At 53.7% G+C, this 16,339-nt stretch overlaps 1 long non-coding RNA gene across 1 annotated transcript; it reads right to left on the bottom strand.

The window, feature by feature from the left end:
- Window positions 1-11,872: 11,872 nt before the first annotated feature.
- LOC137460909 (uncharacterized) lies at window positions 11,873-14,953 on the bottom strand. Its single transcript, XR_010993128.1, has 3 exons — window positions 14,825-14,953; window positions 12,936-13,105; window positions 11,873-12,452 (listed from the first exon to the last, which is right to left on the bottom strand). It is a non-coding gene; the product is annotated as an uncharacterized lncRNA (long non-coding RNA).
- Window positions 14,954-16,339: the final 1,386 nt, after the last annotated feature.

Below are 16,339 nucleotides of genomic sequence, written 5' to 3'. Positions count from 1 at the left end.
GATTTCGGTTGCCCGGCAGAAGGATCCCAGAAGCCTCTCGGAAGGTGGTGAGACTCAGCCAAAAGTTGTAAGGTAAAGGCAAGGGAAGGAGCTGCCAACTGTGGCGACTGCCTGTAGTTGTAGTGCACAAAGAGCCGGGCAACAAAAGGGCTGTAAGGATTGTCCGGTTGGGCGGGGATTGAGGTCAGTGAGAGCGTGTGCGTGAGACGTGAGCTGGCCAGTCCGGTCTCACGAAGGGATTGTGGAGTCCTTCTCCCTGCGTTTCCAAGCTCTGGCGAGGGACTCGGCCAGGGAAGGGACGAAGCGGTTGGGGACGGAAAGCGTGGACCTTGGGAAACGGGGCAGGGGTCGGGGAAACAGAGCAGCCCCGGGAAAAAGGGGAGCGAAAGGGTACCCAGGGCTATACGCCCGGACAGCCCTCTGGGGTTCCAATTAGCGGAGTGGGAAGAGAATCCGAATCCGCGGGATAAAGCTCAGGGAGCAGTGCTAGATTATTGGAGGGAGAAATGGGCTAGAGAGAAGAGCAGAGCAGACAATTTGTTGTGGCCCCCATAGGGGTTCTCGGAAGGATGGATCTGGCAGGCTCTCAACCTTCTGTTAAGAATGAGGAGCCTTTTCATCAGGAGGAGAGGGAATATGCCGCTCACTGGCAAGGCAGCGTCTGGTCAGCAGCGGCAGTAACGGATTTGAAGGTGGAGGAAGAGGAAGAGGAAGAGGCAGAACCTGAAAAGTGGGAACCACTGCATCACTTACCCCCACCTTATAACCCTGCAGTGCCTGCAGCCCCCCTCCTCCCTGCAGACCCCCTCCTCCCTACAGCCCCCTTCCTCCCTCCAGACCCCCTCCTCCCTACGGCCTCCCTCCTCCCTACAGCCCCCCTCCTCCCTGCAGCCCCCCTCCTCCCTACAGCCCCCCCCTCCTCCCTGCAGACCCCCTCCTCCCTACAGCCCCCTTCCTCCCTCCAGACCCCCTCCTCCCTACAGCCCCCGTCCTCCCTGCAGCACATTTCCTCCCTACAGCCCCCCTCCTCCATGCAGCCCCCATCCTCCCTCCAGTCCCCCATTCTCTCTACAGCCCCCCTCCTCCCTGCAGCCCCCCTCCTCCCTACAACCCCTTTCGTCCCTACAGCCCCCCTACCTCCTACAGCCCCCCTCCTCCCTACAGCCCCCCACATCCCTACAACCCCTTTCGTCCCTACAGCCCCCCTCCTCCCTACAGCCCCTTTCCTCCCTACAGCCCCCCTTCTCCCTGCAGCCCGCCTACCCCCTACGGCCCCCCTTCTCCCTACAGCCCCCCTACTCCCTACAGCCCCCCTCCTCCCTGCAGCCCCCCTCCTCCCTACAGCCCCCCTCCTCCCTGCAGACCCCCTCCTCCCTGCAGCCCCCCTCCTCCCTACAGACCCCCATTCTCCCTACAGCCCCCCTCCTCCCTACAGCCCCCCATTCTCCCTACAGCCCCCCTCCTCCCTACAGACCCCCTCCTCCCTACAGCCCCCCGTCCTCCCTCCAGACCCCGTCCTTCAGAACACAACCTTTCATGAGAGACGCTTGAACAAAACAACACTTAATAAAAGTAGGTTTCGTGCCGACTGCCTCTCTTCATTCTGCTTCCTCAATGCGATTGGCTACTGCTGCCACAGACAGAGAATCAGTCACTCTATTGCTTGAGTCGTGAAGCCGAGGAGTCCATGGCCAAACAACTCCAAACAGTTCCAGACTTTGCAATGAATCTGTAGGTTCTGCTTCTCCTAGTTGCTAATGCCAGTCCTCTCTTTTCTTCCACGTGGCCTCGGGCTCTCGGGACGGTATGGAAGCGGCGACTCGTTCGCCGGCGGCGGGGGGATGCAGTGGAGGGAAGCCGGCAGGCAGCACGGGGTGCCGTCAGCAGCTGTTCCCTGCCCTGGGACTTGCCGTGGCCGGCGGCCGGTTGCCGGGTGGGGGGAGCGAGGAGAGGCGGGGCGCAGCGGCCGGGGGCAGCGCCGGATGGCAGCGGGGGGCCGGGCGGGGCGGGTGGGGTAGGCGTCGAGCGGCAAGCTCTCGGCTGCAGTGAATGTTCGGCGGGGCGGGGCGGGAGGGACGGACAGACGGACGGGTAGCCGGGGCTCTCCGAGCGCGCGCCACCAGAGCGAGGCGGGGCCCGGCGGCGGCGGCGGCGGCGGCGGCGGCAGCAGCGGCAGCAGCAGCGGCAGCGGCAGCAAGCGCCGGCGGGGGGAGCAGGCTAGGGAGAGAGGGCGAGCGGCATGCGGTAGGGCTGGGGGGTTTTTGGGGTGGGGGCGTTGGGGGGATTAGCGGGCGGGCGGGCAGCCGAGCCATGCGGCAAGCCGGGGCGCGGGCGAGGGCGGCTGTAGGGCCGGAGGAGCGGGGCGCAACCTCCCCACTGCAGTCTCCAACGTGGAGAGCAGCAAGTTTTTGGAGCCGGGGGCCGACGGACGGGAGGGGCAGCGGCGAGAGAGAACGGCGGGCGGGGGGGGCTCCTCGCAAACCGGTTACGGGGTCCGGGGGCGTGGGGGGCCCGGGGTGGTAGCAGCGGCAAGAGGCAAGGGCAAGAGGGGGGATTCCGCGCAAACCCGTAACCGGGGCTGGGCTGTGAGAAACCGCTTCTATTCTTTGGCTTTCGCCAGGGGAATGACTGGGGACTGTGGGGCTCGCTCGTTGGCCTGGATCGTTGGGCTGGAATGTTGGGCTGATGGTCTGTATCGTTTGGGGTATCGGGGAAAAAAAGTGAGGTGCCAACCCGTCTGAAGAGTGGCCAGGTCAAGAGCGCAGGTTTCGTCTCAGTCTTGCTGGAGAGGGGTGGGAGTGTGTGGGGGACTATAGGAATATGTCTATTTCAATAGATGAATGTTGGTGCAGCTTTGAGGGTGGATGAGCTGGCAGAAAATCTTGCGGAGTTAGGCATAACTGAAGAAGCCCTGAAACGACTGAGAAAGATCAACAAGCTGTGATGACCTTGAAGGTGCTCACGACCTTGAAGAGCTGGGGAAGTACCCAGGTCTGCGAAAAAGCGGAACTGGTGGCCAGCTGCAACAGGATGTTAAAACCGCAAGAGGGCTGGGTTGACATCTAGCGATAGCCAATGAAATAACGGCTGGAGTATGTAACCACAGTTAAAGTGTATATAAGGTGTTCGATGTTCAATAAAGTTTGGATTTGGCAAATCGTATCGATTGTGAGCTAGCCCCCTTCTTGCGGCAAGCGGTGCCCGAACAGGGACCCTCCGGAAAAGAGGAAAGAGGGTACCGTTTACCGTTTGGATTTATGCAGACGACAGGGGATCGAGCTGCCACCGAGAACGAGAAGGAGCCCGGCCGGTGATAGCAGTTAACCGAGCGTGCCGAAGAAAAGCGACGCTGGAGCCGAGGACGCTGTAAGCCGTTTCTGCTTGTTGTAAGGGTACTAATGGCCATGGAGAGGCAGGCAGCGTATAATCTGTTATTATGCTTTTTAGAAAAGCAGGGATTAAAATTGAACTATAAAAACGACTTATTGCCTGTATTGGTAGATGGAGAGGAACAGGGTTATTTTTCTGATCCTAATAAGGTATTTGAGCGCCCAGAATGGCAGCGTTATGCTCAGACGTTGTGGTTGCAGAGTTTGAGTGAGGAAAAGAAGGAGTCTAAACGAGCTAAGAGGTATGGTAAGCTGGTAAAGTCAATTATGGACGTGTTAGAGCAGCATGCTGCTGAAGTGGTAGCTAGCAAGGAAGCTCAGATCCGGCTGGTCGCCCATAAGGTACCCCCGCCAGATGAGACTGAATACAAGTTTAGGGGGATTCCTGTTGATATCGAGCCAAACAGAGCTACCTCTGGCGATCCTCCTGTTATGAGTGATCAGGACAGTGACAGTGATATAGATTCGGATCATGTATGTACAGGGAAGGAGGAGACAAGGCAGCCAAACAGGGAGGACGATAGAGGAAGGGAGGTGAAGGCAACTATTTGTGAGACTGTGAAAAGGAAGACTGAGGAAACCGTAGAAGGGAGACGGTATAAGGGAACAGATTGGGAAAAGGTCGCGGAGCAGGCACTAGGGGAAGGAGATATGGAAGCCTTTCTTCGCCTGACAGCTTCTGATCCGAGTAGTGCTTTTCCCGTAGTGTATAGACAGACAGGACCACAGGCAATGGAAGCGGAGATTACTAACCTCCCATGGAAGCTGTTGGCGCAGCTGAGGCAAACCGTTAGCCAGTATGGCATACAGTCAGAGCCCGCCCGACAGATGTTGACGTTTATCTATACCAACTATATTTTGTTGCCAGAAGATATAAAGAGCATGATGAGGTTATGTTTAACAGAGGCTCAATATCTGTTATTTCTAAATCACTATGAGCTTTTGGCACGGCGGGTGGTAGAGGCTGATCGTGAGCCTGATGATCCCCTGCATGCAGTACAACTGGGGCAGCTATTGGGAACAGGGCCATGGAATCAGGCAGAGTTGCAGGCTCGTCTGCGACCCCCTATATTGAAGGCGGTAGAGGATATAACGAAAATGGCTATTGATAGGCTGAAGGACCCCGGGCAGAGTCCACACTATATGGGAATTAAGCAAGGAAAGGAAGAGTCTTTGGATGTCTTTGTGGATAAAGTATTAGCCGCGATGAGAGCGGCAGGGGTGGAGGAACCGGTCAGAGAGGCCATATTGAAACAGTGTCTATTGCGAAACGCGTTGCCTAAAGTAAAGCAGATCATCTCAACAATGAGCCCCGACTGGAGCGTAGTTGACTTATTGGCGAAGGCTCAGAATCTTACCCCAGAGCCTATGGCAATGTTGGCCGAGGCAGTTGCTAGGATGGGTCAGGACCTCAAGGAAGGTGTTACTGGCATGGGAGCAAAAATATCGGAGGGAGTGGTTAGTACACCGCAACAAGTAATGGCCGCATTAGTGCCTTTACAACGGCAACGACCGGCTAAGGGTCCAATCTCTCGGCCTGGTCCCCGACGAACCTTTTCTTGTTATCGATGTGGAGCACAAGGGCATATTCGAAAGAATTGTAGAGCAGGAGGCCTTTGGTGTAATCGATGCCGCTCGGACTCACATAATAACGCAGCGTGCAGGTTTCAAAGCAAGACATCGGGAAACTTCCTGGCGAGCGCGGAGGGCCGCCGCGCGACGACACACACCTCGGTCCTGGGGACACCCAACTACGACCAGCAACAGCAGGGAGTCTCGGGCTGGACGTGGCAGCCTCAGTGACTGTTCAGTTAATGGATAAAGCCCCAAAGAAAATAGCCACTGGAATTTATGGACCAATAAAGATCAACAACGTTGCGGTTGGATGTCTAGTAATAGGACGGTCTTCTGCGTCAATGGCTGGGGTAGTGGTAGCAACGGGCTTAATTGATGCTGACTATACTGGAGAAATATATATCATGGTTTATACACTTTTTCCGCCATTGGTGATTCCTAAAGGGCAGTGTATCGCTCAGCTTGTGCCCCTGCCACGCCTGGTGGAGGGATTGCGGCCTTTTAATAGGCAGGAGAGAGGGGATGGGGGATTTGGTTCCTCCACGGCCCCGCTCACTCTGCTAACGGCCTCCATGGATAAGAGACCACAGGTCACTGTCCAGATAGAGTATCAGCAGGAGGTTATTCGCCTTACTGGACAGCTGGATACTGGGGCGGATGTGACTGTGATATCTAAAGATCACTGGCCTTCTCACTGGCCCGCGAGGGCCGCGACGGCGTCTCTGTCAGGGGTCGGTGGCGTAAAGGTCGCTGAGAGCACGCCTATAGTGAGGCTTACCTGTGACGGAAAAAGTATTTCTCTTTCATGCTCCTTGCTCCCGCTACCCGATCCGGTGCAGATGTTACTTGGACGGGACGTTTTGATGCAGCTGGGAGCAGTATTGATGACAAAAAACGTGTAACTGCGGTCATTGCGTGGACTTTCCCGATCCCGCTGGTGTGGAAATCGAACGAACCAGTATGGATCGAGCAGTGGCCGCTCAAGGAGGAAAGTCTTCTTGCTGCTCATGATTTGGTCTCAGAACAATTGGCTCAGGGGCATGTGAAACTATCTCATAGCCCCTGGAATACTCCGATTTTTGTAATAAAGAAGGAATCTGGAAAGTTCAGACTAATTCATGACTTGCGGGCTGTTAATGATCAAATGCAAGCCGTGGGAGCCCTACAGCCAGGCCTACCATGTGCCTCAATGTTACCTGCCGGATGGCATCTGTTAGTAGTGGACTTGAAGGATTGTTTCTTTACCATTAAATTACACCCTAACGACACCACTCGTTTTGCATTTACATTACCTGCCCGAAATAGAGCAGAGCCAGCCAGACGGTATGAATGGACAGTTTTGCCCCAAGGCATGAAGAATTCACCGACGATTTGTCAGCTTTTTGTAGCGGCCGCTTTACAACCATTACGGAACCAGTGGCAAGACGCTATAATTTATCACTATATGGATGACATCTTAATAGCGCAGCGGACACCAATTACTGAAGGACAACTTCAAGCCTTGCAAAGCACGTTATTGATCAGTGGCTTGAGGATTGCTCCAGAGAAAATACAACAGTCAACCCCCATTAAGTATCTGGGGTGGTCTATTTCGGAGCAACTTATATCGCCTCAGAAGTTGCAGTTGAAAACAGAATTAGAGACCTTAAATGATGTCCAGAGCTTTTTCGGGGACATTCAATGGCTGCGCCCGGTAGCGGGCGTTACCAATGAGATGTTGGACCCCTTGAGACCTCTCTTAAGGGGCACCGACCCGTCGTCTCCTGTTACGCTTATGACAGATCAGCATGACGCCATTCAGCGAATAGTGGATAAAGTGACATCTGCTGTTGTGTCCCGGCGCCGAGAAAACCTCCCCCTTGACCTTACCATAGCAGGAGGTCCAAAGCATTTTTGTGGGGCTATAACGCAGTTATTAAAAGAAACGGGGGAGAAAAGTGAAGCTTGTACTATTGTTTTGGAATGGTTCTTTCCACCATTACAGCAGAAAAGGACGCTTCAACAAAAAATTGTCATACTTGCTGATTTGATACGGGTAGGAAGGAAGCGACTTTGGGCCATATCGGGAAAAGAGCCTGGTTCTATATACCTGCCCGTAAAAAGGGAGGATCTAGAGTGGTTTGCGCAAAATTCGGAAGAATTTGCAACGGCGTGTCTTGGAATTCCAACTTGTATCGCACCGATCAGACAACAAGATAACGGCTTGGATGTTTGCGCAGCAATGGCTAGGACGGCCAAAACTCAGCCGTCAACCGCTGTCACAGGCAGTCACGGTATATACCGACGCCGGGAAACGATCGAGAAAAGCGGCTGCGACATGGCAGGAGGGCTCAGAGTGGAAGAAACATATTATTGTGGCCCAACCTGAGGACAACTTACAGACACTAGAGCTGATAGCTGTGATATGGGCTCTAGGGAACTGGCTTGACATTCCCATTAACGTGGTGTCAGACTCGATTTATGTCGTAGGCCTGGTACATCGTATTGAGGACTCCGTTATAAAGGATGTAAGGAATTCTCGCCTGGCTGAACTAGTATGGCAGCTGTGGCGAACGGTAAAACTGAGGTCGGAAAGATACTGTGCCTTACACATTCGTAGCCACAGAACGGAGCTTGGCCTTGGAGAAGGGAATGCACGGGCGGACAGGCTGGTAGCGGCGTCTGTCCCTACAGCGCCACTATCATCATTTACGCAAGCCAGAGAGGCACACTCTCAGTTCCACCAGAATGCGAAAGGCCTAGCCAAGGGTTTTGGGATTCCGATAGGCGAAGCAAGGGCAATTGTTCAATCCTGTCCTGTATGTAACAATATAAATAGGGGCCTGGGATTGGGTGCAGGAGTAAACCCTCGAGGCCTAGAGAGTAACGAGATATGGCAGATGGATGTGACTCATGTTGCAGAATTTGGTAGACAAAGATATCTGCATGTGTGTATCGATACTCATAGTCACATGATATGGGCGACAGCCCTTACAGGGGAAAAGACAAAGGATGTTAAAAGACATCTGCTGGCCTGTTTTGCTGTAATGGGAGTGCCGAAACAGATAAAAACCCATAATGGGCCTGCTTATGTTAGCAGCGGACTACAGCAGTGGTTCTTAACTTGGGGAATTAAACATGTTGCCGGCATAGCCCATCTTCCCACAGGGCAAGCAATAGTGGAAAGGGCAAATCAGATGATTAAGCAATATTTACAGAAACATAAAGAGGGGGATCCGCTATCTCGACTGAACAAAGTGCTTTTTGTGCTTAATCACTTGTGTGTCTTTGCAGAAGACGATGACCCTCCGGTGGTTAAGCACATAAGTCATTCTAAACTAATGTTGACAAGAGGAATTTTGGTATATTATAGGGACCCCCAGACCCGAGAATGGCTGGGCCCTGCTGAACTATTGTTTACAGGGAGAGGATATTTTTGTGTTTCCACAGCTGAAGGTCCTCGTTGGATTCCCAGTCGCTGGGTCAAGCCGGCAGTCAAGTCGCCCGAGAGTCGCGACCATGAGCGGACTGACGTTGACCGTGGTAATGACGTTCATGGCGATGACAACAGAGGGTTTGACACAGATTGACCACAGAGCTAATATGTGGGTGACTTGGGCAAATAGGACAGGGAACATGGAATTTTGTTTGGCATTACAATCAGCTACTGATCCCTTTAGAACTTGCTTGATAGGAATACCAGGGTATCAAGTGGAGGAATTCTCAGGATGGGTAAATGATACTGTGAATAACGCGCTTTGTGAAGGCAAGGATGAGGCAAACTGTTCAGCGTCTCTAATATCAAAACTGAATGTTACCCTACGATGGGATCCTGAAGAGTTGGAATTGTTGGGTTCTCTTATTTTGGGAAATGAGACATATGGTGATAATAGAACTTGTTTGTTTTTTGGGAACGAGTTGCAACGACATGCAGTGTTAACGTGGCAGATTTGTGGGGATCTAAGGCTAAAAAATAGTTCTATATATCGTAATCAGTGTAAGGATCACACGGCGGGAAGATTGGAGACCACTTTTAAAGAAAACATGGACGGAACTAATGTTAGTCCTTTAGACTTGAGCAAGTATAATATAGGATATGGGATCTGTGGTCCAAAAGGCTGGTATGGTAAGGAAAAGAATCAAAACCTGACTATTGATAAGCCCAGGGCGCTTCCCCCCAATGTGTTTTTGATTTGTGGTGATAGAGCATGGCAAGGGATCCCCAAGGGGGCCATCGGTGGACCTTGCTATCTTGGAAAGTTAACGTTGTTGTCACTGTCTATCCGAGAATGGGTTAGGAGTGTAAAAAATTTGACAGCCAGTAGGACACCCAGGCAGCGTCGGGCACTGCATCGGCTAGACAGCAGCTGTAACGATAAGGTGGGATTGTGGTCAAATGCAGCCAACGTCTTAACATCTCTAGTGTTTCCTCAGCTGGCTGTGAAACAGGCCTTACGAGCCATCGCTCAACTAGCATGTTGGTCAGTAAAGCAAGCAAACACAACAACTGAGGTTTTACAGGAGCTGCTAACCGACCAAAATAGCCTACGACATGCTTTGTTACAAAATAGGGCCGCAATTGATTTTCTTTTGCTGGCCCAAGGGCATGGGTGCCAAGATGTAGAAGGGATGTGTTGTTTTAACCTTTCTGATCATAGCGAATCTGTACAGAGCAAACTAAAATGGCTTGAAAAACATGTTGACGATGTAAAAGCGACTGATAGCCCGTGGGATGATTGGTTAAAAAGTTTATTTGGATCCTGGTTTGGATGGATGGGACCATTAGTCAAAGAAGCTGTTAGGTTTGTTGTTATAGTAATTATAGTTATAATTGTATGTAAGTTGTTATTTAGAATAGCAATATCAAAGCTAAAGTGGCCTGTTGTACATGTTAAAAGAAACGGGGGAGTTGTTGGTGCAGCTTTGAGGGTGGATGAGCTGGCAGAAAATCTTGCGGAGTTAGGCATAACTGAAGAAGCCCTGAAACGACTGAGAAAGATCAACAAGCTGTGATGACCTTGAAGGTGCTCACGACCTTGAAGAGCTGGGGAAGTACCCAAGTCTGCAAAAAACTTGGAACTGGTGGCTAGCTGCAACAGGATGTTGAAACCGCAAGAGGGCTGGGTTGACATTTAGCGATAGCCAATGAAATAACGGCTGGAGTATGTAACCACAGTCAAAGTGTATATAAGGTGTTCGATGTTCAATAAAGTTTGGATTTGGCAAATCGTATCGATTGTGAGCTAGCCCCCTTCTTGCGGCATTCAACACCCCCAGGGACGGGGCCTCGACCACCTCCCTGGACAACACATTCCAGGGTCTCACCACTCTCATGTTGAAGAACCTCCTCCTCACATCTAGCCTCAATCTCCCCACCTCCAGCTTCATTCCATTCCCCCTAGTCCTATCACTCCCTGAGATCCTGAGAAGCCCTTCCCCAGCCTTCCTGTAGGCCCCCTTCAGATACTGGAAGGCCACAATGAGGTCACCTGGGAGCCTTCTCTTCTCCAGACTGAACAGCCCCAACTCCTTCAGTCTGTCCTCACAGGAGAGGTGCTCCAGCCCTCTGCTCATCCTTGTGGCCCTTCTCTGGACACGCTCCAGCACCTCCACATCCCTCTTGGAATAGGGGCTCCAGAACTGGACACAGTAATCCAGGCGGGGTCTCCCCAGGGCTGAGGAGAGGGGGAGGATCACCTCCCTCCACCTGCTGGCCACACTTCTCCTGCTGCAGCCCAGGAGCTGATTGGCTTTGCGGGCTGCAAGAGCACATTGAGAGCTCCTGTTGAGCTTTTTGTCCCCCAGCACCCCCAAGGCTCTCTCCTCAGGGCTGCTTTCCAGCCAGTCCCTTCCCAGCCTGCATTTGTGCCTGGGATTGCCTCGACCCAGCTGCAGGACCCTGCCCTTGCTCTGGTTGAACTTCCTGAGGTTGGCTTGTGCCCAACTCTCCAGCCTGTCAAGGCCTGTCAGTGCTAGCCTAGGCCCCCCCCCACGCCCCCGACCCCGCCGAACATTCACTGCAGCCGAGAGCTTGCCGCTCGACGCCTACCCCACCCGCCCCGCCCGGCCCCCCGCTGCCATCCGGCGCTGCCCCGGCCGCTGCGCCCCGCTTCTCCTCGCTTCCCCCACCCGGCAACCGGCCGCCGGGCACGGCAAGTCCCAGGGCAGGGAACAGGTGCCGCTGGCACCCCGTGCTGCCTGCCGGCTTCCCTCCGCTGCATCCCCCCGCCGCCGGCGAACGAGTCGGCGCATCCATACCATCCCGAGAGCCCGAGGCCACGGGGAAGAAAAGAGAGGACTGGCATTAGCAACTAGGAGAAGCAGAACCTACAGATTCATTGCAAAGGCTGGAACTGTTTGGAGTTGTTTGGCCATGGACTCCTTGGCTTCATGACTCAATCAATAGAGTGACTGATTCTCTGTCTGTGGCAGCAGTAGCCAATCGCATTGAGGAAGCAGAATGAAGAGAGGCAGTCGGCACGAAACCTACTTTTATTAAGTGTTGTTTTCTTCCAGCATCTCTCATGAAAGGTTGTGTTCTGAAGGACGGGGGGCTGTAGGGAGGACGGGGGGCTGTAGGGAGGAGGGGGGATGCAGGGAGGAGGGGGGGCTGCAGGGAGGAGGGGGTCTGTAGGGAGGAGGGAGGCTGCAGCGAAGAGGGGGGCTGTAGGGAGGAGGAGGGCTGTAGGGAGAATGGGGGGCTTTAGGGAGGAGGGGGGCTGCAGCGATGTGGGGGGCTGTAGGGAGGAGGGGGGCTGCAGGGAGGAGGGGGGCTGTAGGGAGGAAAGGGGCTGTAGGGAGGAGGTGGGCTGTAGGGAGGAGGGGGTCTGTAGGGACGAAAGGGGCTGTAGGGAGGAGGGGGGCTGTAGAGAGGAGGGGGGCTGTAGAGAGGAGGGGGGCTGTAGGGAGGAGGGGGGGCTGTAGGGAGGAGGGGGGCTGTAGAGGGGAGGGGGGCTGTAGGGAGAATGGGGGGCTGTAGGGAGGCCGGGGGGCTGTAGGGAGGAAAGGGGCTGTAGAGAGGAGGGGGGCTGCAAGGAGGGGGGCTGCAGGGAGGAGGGGGGGGAGCAGGGAGAAGGGGGGCTGTAGAGAGGAGGGGGGCTGTAGAGAGAATGGGGGACTGGAGGGAGGAGGGGGGCTGCATGGAGGAGGGGGGCTGTAGGGAGGAAAGGTGCTGCAGGGAGGACGGGGGGCTGTAGGGAGGAGGGGGTCTGGAGGGAGGAGGGGGTCTGGAGGGAGGAAGGGGGCTGTAGGGAGGAGGGGGGCTGCAGGGAGGAGGGGGGGCTGCAGGGACTGCAGGGTTATAAGGTGGGGGTAAGTGATGCAGTGGTTCCCACTTTTCAGGTTCTGCCTCTTCCTCTTCCTCTTTCTCCACCTTCAAATCCGTTCCTGCCGCTGCTGACCAGATGCTGCCTTGCCAGCCAGCGGCATATTCCCTCTCCTCCTGATGAAAAGGCTCCTCATTCTTAACAGAAGGTTGAGAGCCTGACAGATCCATCCTTCCGAGGACCCCTATGGGGGCCACAACAAATTGTCTGCTCTGCTCTTCTCTCTAGCCCATTTCTCCCTCCAAGAATCTAGCACTGCTCCCTGATCTTTATCCCGCGGATTCGGATTCTCTTCCCACTCCGCTAATTGGAACCCCAGAGGGCTGTCCGGGCATATAGCCCTGGGGACCCTTTCGCTCCCCTTTTTCCCGGGGCTGCTCTCTTTACCCGACCCCTGCCCCGTTTCCCGAGGGCCACGCTTTCCAGCCCCAACCGCTTCGTCCCTTCCCTGGCCGAGTCCCTCGCCAGAGCTTGGAAACGCAGGGAGAAGGACTCCACAATCCCTTCGTGAGACCGGACTGGCCAGCTCACGTCTCACGCACACGCTCTCACTGACCTCAATCCCCGCCCAACCGCACAATCCTTACAGCCCTTTCCTTGCCCGGCTCTTTGTGCACTACAACTCCAGGCAGTCGCCACAGTTGGCAGCTCCTTCCCTTGCCTTTACCTTACAACTTTTGGCTGAGTCTCACCACGTTCCCAGAGGCTTCCGGGATCCTTCTTCCGGGCCGCCGAAATCGGTGGGGGCGCCCCCCCCCTTCCGATAAAGTCCGTGCAGCCGTCACAGGCAGGGCAATCACGTCGGGGGGCACCGAATTGGGAGAAGCAAACTCACTGCTGAAAATTGATGACCAGTTCATTAGCAAAGAAAGGCAACACAGCGCTGGGCGCAGAGCGAGTTTGCCGGAGGCGCGCCCCAACACCACCAGGTGACCTTCAATAGACGGCAAACAGACAGATTCATCTATTAAAATAGACATAGTTTCATAGTTTCATAGTTTCATTCAGGGTTGGAAGGGACCACAAGGATCATCTAGTTCCAACCCCCCTGCCATGGGCAGGGACACCCCACACTAGATCAGGCTGGACAGAGTCTCATCCAGCCTGCTCTTAAACACCCCCAGGGACGGGGCCTCGACCACCTCCCTGGACAACCCATTCCAGGGTCTCACCACTCTCATGCTGAAGAACCTCCTCCTCACATCTAGCCTGAATCTCCCCACCTCCAGCTTCATTCCATTCCCCCTAGTCCTATCACTACCTGAGATCCTGAGAAGCCCTTCCCCAGCCTTCCTGTAGGCCCCCTTCAGATACTGGAAGGCGACAATTAGGTCACCTCGGAGCCTTCTCTTCTGCAGACTGAACAGCCCCAACTCCCTCAGTCTGCCCTCACAGGAGAGGTGCTCCAGCCCTCTGATCATCCTTGTGGCCCTTCTCTGGACACGTTCCAGCACCTCCACATCCCTCTTGGAATATGGGCTCCAGAACTGGACACAGTAATCCAGGCGGGGTCTCCCCAGGGCTGAGGAGAGGGGGAGGATCACCTCCCTCGACCTGCTGGCCACACTTCTCCTGCTGCAGCCCAGGAGCTGATTGGCTTTGCGGGCTGCAAGAGCACATTGAGAGCTCCTGGTGAGCTTTTTGTCCCCCAGCACCCCCAAGGCTCTCTCCTCAGGGCTGCTTTCCAGCCAGTCCCTGCCCAGCCTGCATTTGTGCCTGGGATTGCCTCGACCCAGCTGCAGGACCCTGCCCTTGCTCTTATTGAACTTCATGAGGTTGGCTTGTGCCCAACTCTCCAGCCTGTCAAGGCCTGTCAGTGCTAGCCTAGGCCCCCACCCCACCCCACCCCCGCCGAACATTGACTGCAGCCGAGAGCTTGCCGCTCGACGCCTACCCCACCCGCCCCGCCCGGCCCCCCGCTGCCATCCGGCGCTGCCCCGGCCGCTGCGCCCCGCCTCTCCTCGCCCCCCCCATCCGGCAACCGGCCGCCGGCCACGGCAAGTCCTTGCCCTTGCCTCTTGCCGCTGCTGCCACCCCCGGCACCCCACACCCCCGGCCCCCGTTACCGGTTTGCGAGGAGCCCCCCCCCGCCCGCCGTTATCTCTTGCCGCTGCCCCCCCCCTCCCCCCCCCGCTGCCGCTCCCTGCCCCCCGAAGCCGCTAGCAGCTGGGCACCCCCCGCCAAAGCCGCCGCGCCTTCCCCTTCCCACATTGGTCCCTGCAGGGGGGAGGTCGCGCTCCGCCGCTCCGGATCGCGACGCGGGCTGCCTCTTCCCTCCTGGCCTGCCCGCCTGCTCTTAGCCCCTGCGACGGAGGCGGCGCTATTAGGGGTGCCGCGTGCCGCCGTTATCTCTCGCCGCTGCCCCTCCCGTCTGTCGTCCCCCGGCTCCAAAAACTTGCTGCTCTCCACGTTGGAGCCTGCAGTTGGGAGGTTGCGCTCCGCTCCTCCGGCCCTAAAGCCGCCCTCGCCCGCGCCCCCGGCTTGCCGCTTGGTTCGGCTGCCCGCCCGCCCGCTAATCCCCCCAACGCCCCCACCCCAAAAACCCCCCAGCCCTACCGCGTGCCGCTCGCCCTCTCTCCCTAGCCTGCTCCCCCCGCCGGCGCTTGCTGCCGCCGCCGTCCGGCCCTCCCGCCCCGCCCCGGGGCAGTCCATTCCAATGGGCAATCACTTTCTCCGTGTAAAACTTCCTCCTGACCTCCAGCCTCAACTTCCCCTGGCGCAGCCTGAGACTGTGTCCTCTTCTTCTGCTGCTGGCTGCCTGGGAGAAGAGGCCAACCTCTGCCTCTTTACAACCCCCCTTCAGGCACTTGGAGAGAGCAAGAAGGTCACCCCTGAGCCTCCTCCTCTCCAGGCTAAGCAACCCCAGCTCCCTCAGCCTCTCCTCACAGGGCTGTGTTCCAAGCCCCTCACTAACTTCGTTGCCCTTCTCTGGACTCGTTCCAGCAAGTCAACCTCCTTCCTAACCTTTAATTTCATTTCATTTCATTTTCCACCACACAATTTCAGTTCACTTCATCTCATTTAATTTAATTTAATTTAATTTAATTTAATTTCATTTCATTTCATTTCATTTCATTTCATTTCATTTCATTTCATTTCATTATTTCATTTCGTTTCATTTCATTTCATTTCATTTCATTGCATTTCATTTCATTTCATTCCGTTCCATTTAATTTCATTTCATTCCATTCCATTTCATTTCATTTCATTTCATTTCATTTCATTTCATTTCTTTTCATTTCATTTCATTTCATTCCATTCCATTTCATTTCATTTCATTTCATTTCATTTCATTTCATTTCATTTCATTTCACTTCATTTCATTTCATTTCATTTCATTTCATTTCATTTCATTTCATTTCATTTCATTTCATTTCATTTTCCATCACACAATTTCAGTTCACTTCATCTCATTTCATTTCATTTCATTTCATTTCATTTCATTTCATTTCATTTCATTTCATTTCATTTCATTTCATTCCATTCCATTCCATTTCATTTCATTCCATTCCATTCCATTTCATTTCATTCCATTCCATTCCATTTCATTTCATTTCATTTCATTCCATTTCATTTCATTTCATTCCATTTCATTTCATTTCATTTCATTTCATTTCATTTCATTTCATTTCATTTCATTTCATTCCATTCCATTTCATTTCATTTCATTCCATTCCATTTCATTTCATTTCATTTCATTTCATTTCATTTCATTTCATTTCATTTCATTTCATTTCAGTCCATTTCATTTCATTTCATTTCATTTCATTTCATTTCATTCCATTTCATTTCATTTCATTTCATTTCATTGCATTTCATTGCATTTCATTGCATTTCATTGCATTTCATTTTCCACCACACAATTTCAGTTCACTTCATTTCATTTCATTTCATTTCATTTCATTTCATTTCATTTCATTTCATTTCATTTCATTTAATTTCATTTTCCATCACACAATTTCAGTTCACTTCATCTCATTCCATTTCATTTCATTTCATTTCATTTCATTTCATTTCATTTCATTTCATTTCGTTTCATTCCATTTAATTTCATTCCATTTCATTCCATTC

This window comes from Melanerpes formicivorus, unplaced genomic scaffold, assembly GCF_026170545.1.
Source record: "Melanerpes formicivorus ecotype bairdi unplaced genomic scaffold, bMelFor1.0.p_v2 SCAF_890, whole genome shotgun sequence".
NCBI lineage: Eukaryota > Metazoa > Chordata > Aves > Piciformes > Picidae > Melanerpes > Melanerpes formicivorus.
Note: the sequence above shows the minus strand (reverse complement) of the source record. Positions and strands in the feature narration are given on the sequence as shown.